Source organism: Alligator mississippiensis, chromosome 3 (genome assembly GCF_030867095.1).
Source record: "Alligator mississippiensis isolate rAllMis1 chromosome 3, rAllMis1, whole genome shotgun sequence".
NCBI lineage: Eukaryota > Metazoa > Chordata > Crocodylia > Alligatoridae > Alligator > Alligator mississippiensis.
The window spans coordinates 34,990,099-35,010,028 of record NC_081826.1 but is presented as its reverse complement, the minus strand read 5'-3'; the positions used below and the strand labels follow the sequence as shown (position 1 = coordinate 35,010,028).

The 19,930-nt window shown below is 37.8% G+C and overlaps 1 long non-coding RNA gene across 1 annotated transcript; it reads right to left on the bottom strand.

Moving 5' to 3' along the window:
- Window positions 1-279: 279 nt before the first annotated feature.
- On the bottom strand, window positions 280-17,387 carry LOC109285223 (uncharacterized). Its single transcript, XR_009460645.1, has 2 exons — window positions 17,021-17,387; window positions 280-5,304 (listed from the first exon to the last, which is right to left on the bottom strand). It is a non-coding gene; the product is annotated as an uncharacterized LOC109285223 (long non-coding RNA).
- Window positions 17,388-19,930: the final 2,543 nt, after the last annotated feature.

The window sequence follows — 19,930 nt, the reverse complement described above, 5'->3', positions numbered from 1 at the left end:
ATTTTCTTTTCACTGAAATTAAAATAAAAAGGGGAGATATTACAATAACAAGTAGTGGATCTGGATCTTTAACAAGGTTCAATCTTTTGTTACCCTGATCCATGTCATATAACTGGGACCAAGAAATAACCATCATTCTTATAGAATGCACTTTCTTAAAATTAAGCATAGTAGAATTGATTAAAAATGTGGATATTTAATAACTACAGCTTTCCAAGGCTGTATGCAAAAAGACAACACAAAAAAACAGCAGACAGCACCATATATACCAGAAGTGCATAAGCCTAATCATTTAATTTATCATCCAGCCAGAGCAAACTTTCCCTTAACAGTATTGTAAAGTTCAGTGCTTGTTACTTTGTCCAGCGTCCCCTAATAGCATGCTGTTGAAATGATTCATAGTATTCCCAACCCCAAGCAATCAAAAAAATAAAGAAAACCTAATAACCTTGGTATTATTTTTAACAATCATACAATTTAACAAAGATAACACATTTAAGTTTTTTTGTCTTTGTCTTCCAGTGCCTGAGTCTTCAAGTTGCTCTTGGGTCACATTTTCAAGCTTTGCCCAGCATTGCTATGGTCTAGAAATTCTTTTTTTTTTTTTCTAACAGAATGTTGTGCTTTAAGAAAAACATCAAATACCATATTTGTGATAGACTCATAAGAGTTGGTATCCCTGGCTCAGGACTGAAGAATGCCACCTGTTAAATAACTTAAGGCCTTTTAGACTGCAATTTTTATTCTATCATATTTGGACTAGCAACATAGAAACCATCTGGATTACAGCTTCCTTTATACCTTGAAGTGGTTGTCTCTGAGTTAATTTGCATATGACATATCTTTGTATCACTGTGGATCTGATATTAAGTTACACATTGTGCATTTATGCACATAAGTATCGTGTGTGTATGTGTATAATATTGTAAACAAGTGTGAAAAGCACGTGCTCTTACAAAGATGTGGCTAGATAGATGCCCCTCTCATTCTGTTTTGTAAATCAATCAGTTCTATATGTAAATCCAATTGTTTATTTATATTTGATGCTTTAGATGGGGAACAAATGCCCATACCAAACTCTGTACACTTTCTTAATAAGTGAAAATACAATTATTACCCGGTAAGTTATATACACATAAATGAAATTCATCAGCTATTAGTCCTCAGTTAATTCAAGAGATGGCATTTTTGCCAATAATAATGAGAAAACTACAAGATTCTCACTCTTAAATTGGTTAAAATTTTATTTTATGGCTCCATTTATAAATAGTTTTTAATGTTTTAAATAGTAATCAAATGTTATGTATTGTTTAAAATCAAATAGGGAATTAGGTTGTTTAAGTCCGTGGCTGATAAGATTAGATAACATCTGCAGATGTGTTGATAACCATCTCTTGCACATACTAGTCACATATGAAAAACAGTTATAATACCCTTTAATTGCTTACTAAGAATTTTTAAATGGAAACTTCATATAAAGTATGACCTCCAAATTAAACATAAGAGCATACTTTTGCCCTTTGCCAGAAACCCTATAACCACACACCTGCACAGTGCCTTTGTTGACAATCAGGTTCTTCATGCCCTGATATGTTTTCTATGCCTGTGTTGGGTCCTGGTAGTAAATCACTGGGAAGAGTTTCAGAATGTACATAATCAAAATATCAGCCCCAAAACCTTTGTAGTAAGTAGCAAGCCTTTGAAACTTAGGACAAGAAAAATCTCTCACTTGTGGAGAGATGTTTTTCTTTCTGTAACTAAGCAATAACTTAGCTGATATTTGAATCTTAACTTATGCTCCTTGAAGTTGTTCTTTGATCTAGTGCTGCTCAGTCAAAATCTGCTATTGTAAGTTTATATGTAGCATAGGAAAGTAACCTCAAAATGTCACACCATGTGTTTCTTGTAACTACTGTTAGTTTGCTATTCTCCCAGTGAAAAAGATTTCTCTGTGATCCTGTGGTTTGAAGGGACTTCCAGTTCTTCTGAGCTTTAGTTACAAGTGTAATAAAGAAGCACCCCAGTTTTCCAACGAATGATGGGGCTGTTCCAAAGCCTCAGAATATGGAATTATTTGTAAGTGATACAATGATGAAGCAATGATGGAGTGTCCTGAAGTCTCCAGACAATAATTAGACTTCTGGTTGGCCAACTGAGAATGTCTTTAAACTGGAGTTTAATTAGCTTTAATTAATTAGTTTTAAACTGGCGTTTTAATTAGTATTGGGTGCATCTACATGTGTATTTACCGCACATAAATTTACTGTGCAGTAAGCAAGTTTAAATGGTGTTTAAGCTGCACACATGCAGGTATTAAAGCTCAGTAACACTGCGTGTGGACTGACTTGGGACTACAGTTAGTCCCAAATCAGTGCGCGCACACAGTGTTACTGAGAAGTAAGGCAGTAAGTATGTGCATTACTGTGCAGTAACTAATCAGGCATAAATTTGATACCTGCATGATGCACGTCTCAAATTTATACCCAAGTCAGCATAAGTTACCTGTACTGCACAGTACTGCATGGTAATTTTCTGCTACCCATACTCCACAGTGATTTTTGTTGTACTTTACCCATACTTTACTCCCATGTTGGCATAAGTCACCCGTACTGCACGGTAATTTTTGGTTACTGCACAGTCATTTCAGTTACTACACAGTAAATGTGCATGTGTAGATGTGCCCATTGAGTAGTACACTATGTAATTTAGAAAAAAAAATATTTTCTGATAATTTATCAATACAGAAAAGTCTGTGTGCAAATCATGGGTCATATGTTGTCCACCTAAAAAGAATTACAGACTGTTCAATAGATATATATGCTCAGGGTACACACATATACAATAATGTGTGCAGGGTAGAATATATTAACAGCTACTGTCAGCAGCAGTGAGGCAGTGATGATGATGTAGAAGGGGACAAAGGGAAGTTTTTTAGGGAATGATAGAATATAGGGAAACATAGGGGTTTTGGCATAATATTTGATTATTTGATTATTTTTTGTGAGTGAATGAAGAAGAGAAATTGATCTGGACACAGAATCTGTAAGCAAGTTTTATATGTATTCAAGTGAGGAAGGTTACTAGGGTTGGGAGCAATCCTGAGGAAAATTCCTAAGTTACAGGACTTTATGGAAAGCCAGGAGGAACGATGAAGGTGGCAAGTTGGTGGCTGCAGTTACAAAGCAAAACTATAGTCTTAAAGGAGACAGCTTTTTCTCTGCAGGAGGAAAAGTGCAGGGAGTAATAGTATGTCCATTCCTGTAAACTGTGGGGAATGAGATTATACGGGGGTGCGGTGGAAGGAGGAACAGAATGAAGAGATGGGTGAAAGCCTTAGGGTTCCCACACACACACTGGCTAATCTCCCGAGACCACATGTCTTGGAAGAGGAAGAGCTCATGCTAAGATGCCTGGGGCTCTTCCACTGCTGAGCTGCCTGCTCTTCCTGCTGTGACAGTACCTCCATTGGAGGAAATGCTGGAGGGAAAGGGGTAAAGGATGAAACTTGGAGCTTTCTGGGTTTAGTGCCAGACGTTCACCCAGACATTGCAAAGTATCTGGTGTTAATCTATAAGCAAGAATGACAAAAACCTGCTGTGTATTTCAGGCTAAAATAGGGAAACCTTTCTAAGTAAGTTTGTGAAGGTATTTGGAAAAGCTCTTCCTTTCCCTCTTCTACTCTGAACCAAGTCAGAGAGCAGTACGGTAAGGAGTTGGTAGTATTTTCCAAATTTTTCATTTAGTTGTGGGCACGTTAAAAAAGTTAGGGAATGACTTTCAATCTGGTATTTTAAATTGTTTTTAATTTATCTAAAAACAGGCTAAAGAGTTTAATTAACAGGCTCAGAGTAACAGTTATACCATTTTTCCTCTGCTATCAGCTTTCACTTTTATTTACGATGGGAGTTCCCCTTGTATCTCTTTCCCCACAGGGCCCATTATCACTAATATTTCTGTGATCTGTGAATAAACCAAAATTTAAAGTTAGTCCTTACAATCAATGCAAATTAATGATTTCTTTTTTTAAAAAAAATATTTCAATCAGGAAAAGCAGCTTTGTAGTTGAAAATCCCATGCTGGCCTTAGAGTGGGAGTTTTTCCAGCCTCTGCTTAAATCCAAAAAAATACTGCAATCTTCTGGCACAGGCTCACTGTAATGCTTTAAAAACAATTTAGCAACTGTCATTGCTGTAATTACAGTAACTAATTACCATCCTTAGCAAACAAATAGCTTAACATAATACGCAAGCCGAATCAATTTTGAAGAAATGCAAATTCCGAAAGCGAAAAAGGGCATTTTGGCAAACCTGAAAGAGAAGCGGGAAAATAATACACTTTGTTTTATCTGCACATAATTCCCAGGGAATATCATATCATAAATATTTGCATTCAGTTCTTATCAGGACATTTGCATTTGCTTCTTATCAGTCTGCAGGCCGGACTCTGCCAGATAGAGAGTACAGCTCCACACCATGCACATATTTCTAATGAATCACGTCTCAGGCCGAGAGAATATTTTGGCTGGAACTTTATCACCGAGATGAAGAGGTCATTTACTCTCAGAGTCAGTTCATCTTGGAATTGTCTTGAGATTTTTATGTGATTCAACCAACATTTTTTTACTGTGGGTGGAGGGAGCATAGAGGATGGGATAGATACTGTTTATTTCCATAATATTTCTTATGAAGTCGGATCACTTAGGAGGTAATCTCCCCTTCACCCTGCTCCCCAAAAGCAAATTCATATTTTATGTAAACCATTTTCATTCACATTTATATCCCAAATTCCACAACAACCAATACCACACATTTTCCAGTAAGTAAGAAAAGAATAAAATGATACCAGATTAAAATAAAAAGACTGAGAATATATCAAGCCTCACATAACAGTCATTATCTTGAAATTTAGTGCCAAATCCTTTAGTAGTACTTCAGAAACACATTTGATTAGTGGCAGTTTCCTTAGTAATGGGAGTCAGTGTTTATGGTAAGGAAACAGCCATCTCTTGTGAGTCCATCAGATTTCACTATCAGTTCACTGAGATAAATTAATTTTTCATCCTCTTATTAATAACAGTACATCTCAGCTGTAAGAAAAGCAAGTGGAAAATGTCATAAATACTGAAGTCACTTACATTTCATTTTTACCATGCTCAAATGCACTAAATGGAATACAGCTCGATCCTATTCCTCACATGTCCAAGATTCCTTTTGACTGGACTTGGAATTTACGTACATAAGAATTACAAATCTGGGCTCTTTCATCCATTCTGACATGGCACAAAACACTCACGACTTAGGGCACCTGAGTAAAAAACAAGAAAACAGTTTGTGATATCTAGTGAAAGACATATTTTGCATATTGATTAAAGCCATGTCCTACTTTAGAAATATTTTAATTGAGTTTAATTATTATTTTCTGTGTTGTGGTTTTTTGGTTCAATGCTAAAGTACCTTTTACATTCTCATGGGTGTCTCAGATAAGTTGAAAATTAAAAATATTTTTCATTCTGTGCTGGATAGGTTACACCCACTATAAGTATTCTGTACAAGTGCCTGAAGTATACAGGTTGGGCGAGATTCTCAGTTGGTAAAAATTAGTACTGCTCCATGCAGCCACACTTATTTACACATGCTGAAGTTCTGGTTCTCTGTATATTTTTATATAAATGCTGGTATCCAGATGGGAAATAAAAATCAAGTTGTGATCAGTCTGCTATGTAGTCTACATATATTTTCTGAGTATATACTGTAACATAGCAAACAAATTTGCCTGCTGGCCATTTATAGCAGCTGCTATTCATTGAAATATGGGTTCTTTCTCCTGTGTAACATCACTAAAAGTTAGTTTCACCTGATGCCCAAATATCCCACTTTGATTTATTTGTTTTAATGCAATGTGCAGTTTGTGGCTCGTTATTATTCAAATCACTGATACAGCTCATTTGGACCCTGGAAAGCATTGCATCAGCTGTGTTAGAATTATCTAGAAGCAGCTCCCAAGGCTTTGCTCCTCTTGCCACAACTTAAGGTGTTTCAGATAATATATCATGACCACGATAGCACAAATCCTGCCCTGTCCTGTCCTCCACTGGTGCACATCCTAATGCATTTCCATTATGTTTAAAGTGTGGGGGTTGACATAAGGAGCCTGTATCTGGACACATTATTTCAGTAGAAGTTGGCATTAGAGGTAACAGGGATGGTGGATCAATATGGATTCACCAGCCTTTACTCCTGCAAGTAAGTTGAGTTTGCCTCAGAATCATCTGTGATATCAGTAGAAATTTGTGGAGCTCTAAACCTCACAAAACTAGCCTCCATCTGCAGTGGCTGATGCAGTCCCGAAGCTTGGCACAGAACCAGTCCACAATGTGTACATCTGGGAGGAGTTCAAGTCCAAAGGACTTCCCCTTTATATAATCCGTATACCAAAGCTTAACACAAGAACTAGGATTGTCTCTGCACTGTACTCACAGTATATTGTGTGCAATAAAATGTGATTTTTTTAAGCATTAGTGACAACTCTTTGGCTTTTTTCAGCAAACTGTATTTTCTGTGTAACTTCCTTATTGCTGTCTCTCCATGTCAAATACATTTTTGCTCTAATTCATCGTCTTTAAGGGGTACATGAGTTTGGACATGTAGGGGTACACACAAATGTACAAGAATTTCAGGCACATATATACACAGAGATATGAGTATAATGAGATGCTGCATTGCTCATTTCATTTGCAACAAAATAGGTAATGCAGACTCATTAAATACATTATTACATATAATCATATTTTGAATTGAAAGTAAACATTGCCAATATTTATATTACGCAGACATATGCATATTATGTATTATATACATATCATATTATTAAATATCTGTGTTTACAATTTCTGTTCTCCAATGCATTATGCAAATAACATTTACACTTTAGGATACAGAAGCCTCTTGTTAGTCTATAGTCTTAACTTCTTTGCCAATATAAACCGGTGAATTTCCAGTGAAGTCAAAGGAGCTGCTCCACTTTACACCTGTGCAGAATTTGGCCCTGGGTGATACATCCAATGTAAGTGTGGAATTTTCCATTGTGTACAGTTAAATGTGGAGAGCAGCTAAAATCCTCCCTTCTTTGGTGCAGATCTTATACTATTGCAATATGAGTTTAGCACTTTGTGCTCAATGTGTGCAATATTGGACCTCTAAATCCTTCCGTCTAACTCTCTCTCTCTTTCTCATTTCAAATCACATTCATATTAAAGTAAGAACTAGCACCATGGTGAAAGGGCCATATTGAATACTTTGTGGAATTCAGTAACTCATCTGGCATAGAAATTGTATCTATCTTTCATGTTTTATCATTTGTTTTTAGCTTTTTCTTTGAGGTGGGAAGGGCTTACAGTTAAGAGCCCATTATCAGAATGAAGGATGCAGGAAATCCAAAATATTTATGTTTGTTCATGGCACATGGACAAGAAACAGTGCTCAGGAAAAGGGTTTTCTGATTAAGTGATTGAAAACACTCTGGTCTATGTTAATGGCTTCTTCTGTCCAATAGATAACATCATCTTCAGCCTTATCGCTGTTCTTGAACTTATTTTAAACATTCTCCTGTGCTCTTCCAATTATATACTATGCTCTTTTGGCATCTAGTTTCCTCACTGCAACTCATCTCATTTGTTTGCTTTCTAATTTTTGTCAGCAGGTTGGGTGTAAAAAGCAGCATTACACAGATACTTCAAGTAAAAAAAATACATTCTAGAGTAAAATTAATTTACATGGAATTAAACCATAGACTAACAGTGAAAGGAAAGGAAATTTAAAAGAATAACTATTGCTTTTTCATTTTTAAAACCTTGATATAATTTTGATAGCATGAGTGCTATGAAAAGCATTAAAGATTAACATGAAGGAAGATCTAATCATTATTTAAATATGTGCATATAATTCCCATAAGATAAATTCAGTTAAGATCATGATAGATCACAAAAATAAAGATACCAAATTTATCCTTGTCTAGTTGACTGCAGGATTCTGTCCAAGAATATGCACCACATAGCCTTTTAAATAATATTAGCAGTAGCAATTATCCTCTTCATCGTATTTTATATAACACCTTTCGTTCTACAGGATTTCGAAGAGCTTTACAAATTATTGACCCTGTTCTGCATTAAGCCATAACTTCCTCTTCCCCCCCACCCTCACAAAACAGTGCAGGATCAAAGCTGATATAGGTTAGAGATAAGTTGCTATATAGATGTATACCATCTATATTAATATGTAGGGAAGAGTGATTGGGGGTCAGTTCCATCCTCTATTCCAGATTTCATGTATAACCCCGAACAAGTCACACAGAATCAATTCAGTGAAAGACGTAGGTGCTTAAAGTGGAAGCTGTGTGGAATTAAAGTGACTATGCAAACCTGTAACTTTGCAATCCTGAAAATTCCTGCTGAGTATCTGCATAACCCTGGTGGCACCTAAACTCTATAGGCAACTCTCTGTTTAACATTAAAGTTCCCCAAGTCCCTAGAGTTGCACTTTCACATGTTCCCCTCAGTTGGACAGGGCTGAGTTGGTTACCACATAGGTACTATGGCTGGGATCCTGAGACCAGGCAAGCTTTCTGTCTAAGTCTCCTAAGGGACTTGTTGTTTGAAATATCTAACAAATGAGATGGGAGTCCAGGAAGGGTAGGCGTTCTTCAAGGGAATGATCCTTCAGGCACAAAAAGGGACCATCCCAGTGCACATAAAGGGAGGCAAAAGAGTCAAGAAACCCTCTTGGCTGAACAGGGAATTCCAGGAGAGTCTAGGGTTGGGAGCAATCCTGAGGCATACAGACTCTGGAAGCAGCGGGTAGCCCCCAGGTATACCTGCTTGGCTTGCACTCGCAAGCAATCAGTTAGGAAGGCCAAAGCAGAAATGGAACTCAGGCTGGCAACAAAAATTAAAGACAACAAAAAGTCTTTCTTTGGGTACATAGGTAGCAAAAATAAGGCACAGGGTAACATAGGACCCCTACATAATAGACTAGGACAACTAGTAACAGATAGGAGGGACAAAGATGAGCTCCTAAATGAGTTCTTTGCATCTGTATTCCTGAACACAGATAAAGACATATCTCCCAAAGGGGTTATAGACAGGCACAAGAGGGACTCCAACCCACCAACAGTTAGCGCTGACCTAGTGAAGGGGCATTTGGATGGGCTAGACATGTTTAAGTCAGCAGGCCCTGATGGTTTTCAGCCAAGGGGGCTGAAGGAATTGGCCAGTGTCATAGCAGAACCACTGGTGTGGTTGTTTGAGCACTCGTGGCACTGAGGATGGGTCCCAGAGGACTGGAAAAGGGCCAGTGTGGTCCCTATTTTCTAGGAGAGAAAGGATGATCCAGGTAACTATAGGCCAGTTAGCCTCACCTCTATCCTTTGGAAAACCTTTGAAAAAATTATTAAGGATATTTATGGGGGTCCAGTAGGAAAAATAATGCTGAAGGGCAATCAGCATGGCTTCATAGCAGGTAGATCCTTCCTGACTAACCTTGTTTCTTTTTATGACAAGTTCACAAAATGCTTAGAAGCAGGAGTTGAGGTAGATGTTACCTACTTGGATTTTAAAAAGGCCTTTGATACAGTGTTGCATCCCATTCTTACAAATAAATTAAGCAGTTTTGACATAGATTATTACACAGTCAGCTGGGTGGAGAATTAGCTTATGGGATGCATGCAGAGGGTAGTGGTGGACGGGTCATTTTCAACCTGGAAAAATGTGGGCAGTGGAGTTCCCCAAGATTTGGTCCCTGGACCAGTGCTGTTCAATATCTTCATCAGTGACTTGGATGAGGGTGCAGAAAACACTCTGTCCAAATTTGGACGTGACACCAAATGATGGGGCAAAGTAAGTGCACTAGAGGGCAGGGATTGGATTCAGGTGGATTTGGACAGATTGGGGAAGTGGGAAGAACAGAATAGGATGTAATTTAACAAAGATAAGTGCAAAGTGCTGCATCTAGGGAGAAAGAATCACCAACACAGCCACAGACTGGGAGGTGGCTTTTTTAGCAGCAGAGCTGCAGAAAGGGATCTTGGAGTCATAGCCACTCCAAAATGAACATGAGTTGTCAATGTAACGAAGTGATAAGTAAAGCACTCTTTCATGCATTAGAAAGTGCATCATGAGCAGGTCTAAGGAGGTGATACTTCCCCTCTATGCAGCACTGTTATGACCGCAGCTGGAGTACTGCATCCAGTTCTGGGCACCACACTTCAAGAGGGATGTGGATAACCTTAAGAGGGTCGAAAGGAGGGCTACTCATATGGTCAAGGGCCTGCAGGTAAAATCCTATGAGGAGAGATTGAGGGACCTGAATACAACGGCCATAAACTGATGGAGAGCAGATTTAGATTAGACATTAGGAAAAATGTCTTTACAGTGAGGATTGCCAAATTCTGGAACAGGCTTCCAAGGGAGATGGTACTCTTCCCTACCTTGAAAGTCTTTAAGAGGAGACTAGACAAGCACCTAGCTGGGGTCATCTGACCCCAGCACTCTTTCCTGCCCAGGATCAGGATGTACTCAACGATCCACTGAGGTCACTTTTGACCCTAAATATTTATTAAATCTATTAAATCTATTCAGATATGATCAGGCTTCATATTACATATGGTTGTGGCTGCCTTTTTCTTTTAAAACAGGGCTAGTAGACATGGAGAATGTGCCACACTTATTAAATAGTTCAGTGGTTAGCGCACTTGCCGAGGAGATAGGAAGTCAGAGCTCAATTCTCATCCCCACATATTTTCTCCCTTAGGTCAGTACCCTAACCACCAGGCTACAAATGTGTGTGTGTGTGCGCACGTGCGTGCATGCACGCACACATATGCCTGTGCTGCACAGAGAATGGAACTATATCAGAATGGGAACAATTTACATTCACTTTGCAGCTATAAATGGTTATACAACGGACAAGTTAGTAGAGTATCAGGCCCTGTACATGTTGGTATTCTTGGCAGTTAATACAGGTACCTTGCTTCTTCAGAGTCTACTGTTGATGGGCAGTGTCCCAGACAAAATGGAATAACAAACAAGGGAAACAACAGGCATAAACTGGAATACTGGAAGAATTTGTACTAATGGACTCTAAAGCAATCACAATATGCATTGGTCATTAACTGATTTTGCCATTGTATATTCCTGACTCATGAAATGCTATATTTCTCTCTAACCAGACTGTAGTTTGTTCATTATTGTATTGTTTTTAAGGCAGGTATTTAAATGCACTTAAAGAATGATGCTCAATGTTATGGTATTACACGGAACAAAACTAACCAATAGTAATTTATATAACAGCAATTTCCTTTTGCTCTCCTTTCATTTACCAGTTTTGTTATTTTTAGCAGTCTTCCTCATCTATTAATGTCCCCCTAATTACTCTTCTGTTAACTTATAAATTACAGAGTGAAACAGAACATCTTTAAAACTTATCAATAGCATATAATCTATGTAATCTGTATGGTGGTGCAATGCATTAAGTATTTTTATCTTATATTCATTTAGTGATGGTCTTCTCAATATGCTCAAATCAAATGTTGTCTGTATTCATTTTGATTTTTAAGCAAAGATCTGGTTAATTTCTTATTATTATCAAACTAAAATTACCATGTATTCATGTGGGTAATTCTACTGTATAGTTCACAATTAAAAAGTCAACAATAGGTGAAGAGTCCTTGAAAGATCAAAAGCCCTAGTTTTTCTGATATTTAGAACTGGAAGTAACTGAAGCATCTTAGATCCCCTTGTTGGTAAATTATTTCTTTGAGCTCGTCACTATGGCACTTTTTACAATTTTGTTAAAATATAATTAAAAAGAGTGAAAATTAATACATAGTGTTTACGTACAAAGACCGACAATTCTCAAGAGACAATCTAAAAGATTTGGTAGTATAATACTTGGACTAAATTCATCCCTGGCTTAACTCTTAGTAGATATAGCCAGGGATGGTTTTGACCCTTTTGTTTTGGAGAAATATGTTTCACTAATTTATCCTTCCTTTATTCAGTTTGGCTTCTTCTGAGGCTTAGAAAGATGTATGAATATTGTTGAATATCACTTTAAATCCCATCTCATTCAAAAATGCTTTGAGTAAAGTAAGGCAACTAAATTTAAAGTTTAAAATAAGACAATCCTTGCAGTAAAAATCAGTCACTTATCAGTATACTTCCATGCAGCTCATTCGGAATTCAGAATTTGGAACACAAATTTAGAATATTGAACATGGCATTATTCATTACCTGGCACACAGTCATTCAAGGCAGTTAGCCAAACAAGCTATCTCTCTACTTACAGGTGAAACAATGTTTTTGAGAATCTTAAAAATTTGAAAACATTCATAAATCAAAATATGAGGTTTTCTAAGAGGGAAGCTAACATCACGCCAATTTTAAGTATACTGGATAGGAAAACAAGTCGGTTGTTAAAAAGGGTTTTCTGACAGACACTTCCACTTAATTCAGACAATATCAATTAGTGTCTATAGAGCAGACTTACCAAAGATGATATTTCAATCAGTATATTTTCCAGATGCAAAGGGGCTGTATTTTCCCCCTCTTTGTTTCAGAGTGTAAGAAGGATAACTATTGAAGAATGGAATTTGCAGTGGTAACTTAAAAAATAAGTTTAAAAACCTGTCAGATCCAGAAACTGAAGTACAAACTTGTGACCACGACCAGTTCTAGCAGTGATTGTTCAGTTAACATTAGTTACTTGTTCTTTGTAGATTTATAACCCAAATTATAATTGAGAAATGCCCATGTGTCTCAGATGTGGGGGAGACATTACTAGAACTGGAAGGGATATGCACAACCTGGAAGGGTGGTGAGACTGCCTGTCCTTTGAATCCTTCTTCTTCCTCAAGTTCTTCTCCGATTGGCATGCCAGGAGAGAGTGGAAAGGCTTATTGACCTGCATGCATCAGCTCTCTGGCCAATTAATTTAGATCCTTTCACTTGCTTTTTGGACCTCTTATCTTTTCAGTTGCCCCAGTATCCTGTTTTCAGGATGCTGTGGGTCTGATGACCTGTTTTGGGTGTAGGAGGAAATTATCTTGTTGGGCCAAACTAGAGTTATTTTTGATGTGTACACATGAATGTATAGTTTTAATTAAACAAGGTACAATTGGAAGTTTAATATTAAGAATGTATGGGAATGTCTGGATTTGTAGCAATACCAGAGTGGCAAAAGGCCAAAAGGGCCAGCTCCTAGAGTTAAAAAAGGCCCTAGATTTCTTGGGTGGACCCTGTGCTTGTGTAAGAATGTGAAGACCTAAAGTCTTTGTAGATTGTGATCCTCCATTCAGTCTATCACCTTGCAAGAGGAATGATAGGAGGCCTGAGAAGTGAGCTGATTCCTGCTGTGGTTTGAAAAGGGCCTTCCCCAGTATATTGGTTAGAAGGGGGAGACCTATAAGCATACAGAAGGTTCAGTAATAAGTCTTTTTGAGGGAAGGAAGGGGTATATAACATGTAATCATGAAATTCATAGAATCATTAAAAAAAATAGGGTTGGAAGGAACCTCAGGACGTGATGTAGTCCAACACCCTGCTCAAAGCAGGACCATCCAAGCCAAGACTTTGTCTAGCCAGGTCTTAAAAACCTCCAAGGATGGAGATTCTACAAACTCTTTGGGCAACCTGTTCCAGTGCTTTATAGAATAGATTATACAGATGAATTAATGCCAGAGGCCTACAGTCTATGAATAGCATATGTTGATGCATCCATTCATAGCAATGGGTATCCCCTTACTGTACAGCTGCATAAAATAAAGGCAAGGGGACCACTCTTGTCATAAGGTGTTATTCATGGCGAATAAGAGTATGGGTATGAGGTCTCTTATTGACCTATTTGTCAAATATATACAGAACTATCTAAAAATTATGCTTTTAATGACAGATTTGAGTTCTGGATATTGATATGAATAGTACAGAATTTGGCATTTAAATGCTTTTTTAAAAGTTGGCTGCAGTTGAGATCTGCAATGGTTGCTGTTAAGAGCTCTCTTTTTTACCTCCTGGACATTCTTTCATAAGGAATTGGAAAGAGGCTGGTGTTTTCTGTATCATCTTTACAATAAGATTCTTATCCAGGAGTTTCCTAATGCATTAATATCTCATTGTGCAATTTTTTTTATGTTGTTGTAGCTTTAATGCTGTTGTAGCTTTAATGTTATTGTAGTTTTACCTCTTTCCCAACTGGTCATGTTATTTCTTAATTTAGTGTTATGAAACCTGTTTTTCTCTTCTTCTGTTCCTTATCTCTGGCTCCTTATGTCTTTCCTCATTTTTCCTTACCCTTACATTTCTCATCAAGATAAAGTGATCCTCAGAACTGTCACTTCATTTCCCTGAAGCTTCTTGGAGGCTCCACCTTAGGAAGGAAAATTCCATTTCTAGCTTCTGACTGCTGTTTGAGCAAGATGGACCCTGCTACATTATCTGAAGCATGCTCAATTTTACTGAGACCTGCACTTACACTACTGATAGAAAAAGATGTTTTGTCATTGGCTTTATAGGGAATAGGATTGGTTGTTTTAAGCCATATTTTTCAAGATATTTAAGGACCTAATGATGTAGGTATCTTCGGTTTTAGTTACTTAAAGAGTGCATCTACATGTTGCCCTATGGAGCAGTACACATGTACTGTGCCATGCGCATGGCACATGGTTAGTTTTAGCCGCTACTTCACTGTGGTGGTGAGCTAAAACAGGGGAGCACACCCCTACAGCAAAGTAGCTGCCAGTCACATGTAGACTCATGTGATTGCTCTGTTGCCGTAGTGCACCATATATCAATGTAGCGCATTGCTACGGTGATATAGGACAATGTGTAGACATATCCAAATACCTTAAAAATTTGGCCTTTAGTCCTCAGAAAACCTTAGAGCAGGAAAAGAAAGGCGTCAGGGACAGAAACACAACAAACGTTCCTATAATCTTTGGTTAATGGCTCCTAAAACTGCAATCTGGATTGAGTATGAAATTATAAAACCAACAGTAGTTTAGACTGAATTTCAAGACTATCCATTGAAAGAAATACATTAGATCAAATTAATGATCCATTTTTCTTGTCTTTTCTTTGAGAATGTCCAGTACCAGGTATTTCTGGAAAAGGTTATAAAAGAGTGTACTAGATCATATAAAGAATAATCTATTTATGCTAAACTAGAAAGGATGTAATTTTTAGTCACTAGTAGTTTTAAAATGCAGTTCTTGTTTGATCTCCAATAAGCTCTTTCCTGAATGATACCTTGTACCAATGAGTTTCACAGGATAATTATTTGTGTAGACTAAAGTATTTTCTTTAATTGGCTTTAATCTTGTCAATGTAATTGCATACATATTTATATGCTTGTATTGTGAATAAGGTCAAATAATATCGCCAGTTTATCTTATTATGTGTGTTCTGGAATATCTTGGAAACAACTACTTTTTGCTTTAGAAGGCAGAGGAAGTAGCTAAGGAGTAGCTGTTTCAAATTTGAGCTTAATACAGAAGAACTGGGAACCTGGAAGCAGAAGGCACTACAGGTGAATGTCATCATGATATGATAGAGGTAATGATACTGAAGAATGGAGGTAGTTAGACTGGGATAATCATGTCAGTGGTCTTCGGAAAAGAAGATGTCAGCAAACCCAGGATAGGTAATGCTCCATAGGCAAAAATTCTGGGGCATAGGAGTTCACATGTTCACAATTTCTGAGACAGATATTAGAAGTACAACAGCAAACCAACCTGAAGTGCAGGAAAGACAGGAAGTATAGCAAGAGTCTTATATGGCAGCACCACGACTCCTTATTGACTTGTACATAAAAAGGAATTGTACCAAATAGAAAAGAAGGAAAAGGCAACATATTTCTAATGGCAAACATAAAAAGAATAATGCAAGGATGTAGGAGTATAACCAGAAAAACTAAGGTACAAAATGGGTAACAATTATCAAGGAATAAAAGAGGAAATAAGAAAAGGTTCTATTTGTTGATTAGAAGTAAAAGAAAAAGCAATGATTGATCCTTTACTGAACATAGAATGTGTGCAAGTGATGTCTGATATAGAGTGTACCCCGAAGTACCTAAAGTACCTAAAACAAATAATGTCTGACTGAAATGTGCATTGCCTTTTTTGGTTCAGTCTCCAAGATTGATTAATCCTGAAGCTGGTTTATCAATAATTTACTGAGCGACTCCTCAAACTAGGATGACAAATTAAAAAAAAAAAATCAAACGCACAAACACAAAATGGGGAATAACAGGTTAGGCAGTAGTATAGCAGAAATGGATCTGAGATTTATATTTAGTTTGCATGAACTACCACTATGAACTACCATCAATACCATGATGCCACATAAAAAGGAATATATTATTTGGGAGGTGTTAACAACAAAATGGGATGGGAATATACTGGGAGTAATGACCACTGAAGGTAATACAGCACATAATTGGCAGCAAGAGGTTTAGGTTAGATCGTAGGAAAATTTTTCTAACTAATAAAGTGTTAGCTGGAACAGGTTAGCTGTTTGGAGTAGTGAATCCCCATTATTAGAGGGTTTTCAGCAACAGATTAGACAAGCATCTGTAAGACACAGAGAGAAACTGCACTTGATCTGCTTCAAAGCAGGGGATGAACTTGATGTCCCCTCCAGCTCTATATGTTAATGATTTTTATGATCCATAATTAATTATTATGTTACTTCAGTAGTACCTAAAATCACTGATAGACAGAGGGTACATCGGAAGGAACAGTTTATACACTGAAGAACTTACAATCTAAATAGGCCAGGCAGACAAAAGATGGAAATAGGAACAAGAATTATAACTATCTCTATTATGGATTATTTTTAATACTTGTATTTTGTCTCTCATTTTTGTCTTCTACTATAACGGGGCATATTCTTCTCAATCTATTCACATAGGTATTTAGGGCATCGTAAAAGCTTTAATCACTTGTTGTTGAATAGAACATGAAAGCAAATACCTACCAAGACAGGCCAAAGTTTTTTTTTCCGCTCCATCCTCTGTAAAATGTATACCACACAGAAGAAATGTGACAGAGTTTAAAGTGTTCTTTGTCTTTAGGGGATCTTCTTGCTTTCCTCCTTCACTCTCAAGGACTTTCCATTTTTTGCTCAGACTCTGCCAGTTTTCCCATGGTTATGTTACAGTTGAAGCCATTCAGGTGATTCAGCTACATTTGCCTCAGCTTTTCTGATGGGTAAGTAAAGGGTAGTTTAATTCTCACAGTGGTTCTGCAGCTACTTCTTTCTTCTTGCTTAGTTGTATGACAAAGCACCATGACAGCAAAACTGGAAGGCTGGAGAAGTAGGTTGCAGTAAGAAGATATTTGGGAACCTGGAAAATAACATAACATTCCCAACTGATATACTCTCTATATAATGAGTCTTTTGACCACACCTAAAATCTAGGATGATTATTCTTAGTGAGAAGGAAGTAGGTGCTAAACTCAATTATTAGGGTGACAAATTGAGGGTAGGGGAAGAGAAGGTGGCAGACACTATGAGGATGCTGGGCTGTTTACAAATTGAACAACAAAAAAGGGAAATGGGACTCTCTAACTGAAGCCCAATTGAGGAGTGGGGTCATTTCCTTTTCAAATGAGCCAGGATGTCTATCCTTATGGCTGGGCAGACTCACTGTTAGATCACAGGAGCCAGGGTGAAGCATGTGTTACAGCTGGCTGAGGTAGATAAAGCCCTGCCAAAACCTCTTGACTTCCCCAAACTGTCAAAATATGACCTCCTCTGTATATGACAACATAAGCAGGTCAAGAAAGAAAGGACATCAGTAAATCAATAACTTGTACGGTCATCCTTAGAAGCAGCCAAGAAAGAAAATGAGGCCCTTCATCATGATTCTTATGCAATCATGAGTCAGGATTCCCTTACCACTTCCAGCTACTGTCAATGCTGGAAGCATTTTCTACTTCCCATATTGTTAGTTTAAAATGTTAAAATCCTGCCACTTTGAGACAGAGCAGCTATATTCTGGCACAGATTCTGGACTTGTTTATTCCATGATGGTCTCTAATAAAAGTAGAGAGCCTAAAACTGATTCATACATGACAAAAGGGTTTTTTTCTAACAGAGTCTGGAGTTTTGAAGCAGGTTTCATAGGGACAAAGCTCTGTCGATTTCAATTCCCATCACCTTTGACAAAGAAATTGAACAGAGATCCCTTTCATAGTTGGGAGGCAGAAGACCATAAATTTCTTCTAAGTGAAGTCTCTTGATCCTCAAAACCACTGCAGGGAGACTGAATATCTTAAATTTTGAAGTCACCAAGACCACTGAATTGTTTTATACCTAACATCAATTTCTCTCCCCTCCCCATGAAAGGATCGGGTCGCTTCTCCATTCTGTAGCTGTAGAATTGTTGCAGAATTTCCCCCACCCCCGTGTTAAACTGAAATACTTATTTTGGATATTTCTGTGGAATCTACTATATAGTCATCATTCTTATCCTCCAAAACATGAAATGTGCATTGACACAAGCCACTTTTCTTGGATTTGCAAAGTGTCTGAAATCATAACTGTGACAGAAAGATGGCCTCCCCTATTCATATAATTGGGTTGTCTGTCCTGAAACCTGTTAATAATGTAAATGTTGCAGTTGTTTATGATTTAACTACTAAGCACCTGGAAGGACATTTCTGACAACAAATGCACAATTGCAAACCATCTCTGTTGATTCAAGGAATCCTTATTTGCTGTCAGCACAGTTGCCCAAACCCCGAGCTTTACCGTGTTGCATCTGCCTTCCTCATCTCCAACCTGGCAATTTACATGAAGCAATTCAACATTTGTACATCTGTAGCATATTGAAAGTATGGTTAGAATCAATAAAGTGAATGACCTAACTATAAATTTAAGAAAACAGGATGGAAGTTTGTTTCCATTTTTAAGGCAAGAATTTCATAGGGTGATATCTTTTATTTGCCCAGCTATAAAATTGGGAGAGAGTTAGACAAGTTTTCAAATGCAGGATATGAAAAAGAAAGTTTTGCATTCTTCAGAATCTGAAAACAGTACTTCCAGACTCCCCTTTAAGACTAGAGGGCAACCTCCCCAGATAAGTTAAACGAAGGTGTAACAGGCTATTGTAAGAAGACAAGATAAGGAGGCTGGACAGTGCAGGATTAGCCTGCAGTCAATGGCATTATAGTTACCATTCAGGCATAGAGCTGGTAAACCCATATCCAAAACTTAATACATGGAAACAAAATCTACCCGCTATTCTTAGACTGGTCTCATCCTCAGGTGCTCTCTCTCTCATACTTTCTTTATAATTGACCAGGAAAGCATTCTTTCAGTGCCTGCTCTTTGCTAGTGAACACCTCCCCTGGCAATGGCTGGCCTTTGCTTTCCTATATTAGGTGGAGACCTCAACCATGATCAGGAACTTTTCCTGTTGGATTCTCATTTTTTTCACTCAGATGCTCTGCTGCCCTTCTACTACAACATTTTCCAAACCTGGCAGGTCTACCTCTGAATGAGACCCCAAGGCAGTACCTGAGAGTTCCAGAGCTGCTTCAGGAGCCCCTGGTCCATAACTTGGCCTTGCAACATGAGGCATTGATAGTCACCTCACTGCTTCCTTGGTCTGGTTTCATGCCATCAAGCTGACCTTTTGACTCAGCTTGGTCCATGTGACTCTTGGACAAAGCCCTGGCTGACTGGTGGGACTGTGCTTTGTCCTGTGTGGGGAACAAACAGGAAGAATTGGAAATCCTAGTGCAATCACAGAATTATCATGTAATTGGGATTACAGAGACATGGTAGGATAGTACCCATGATTGGAATATGGTCATAAATGTGTATAGTTTGTTTAAGAAAGATAGACCAGAGAAAGGCAATATATAAAGGTAATGTAGG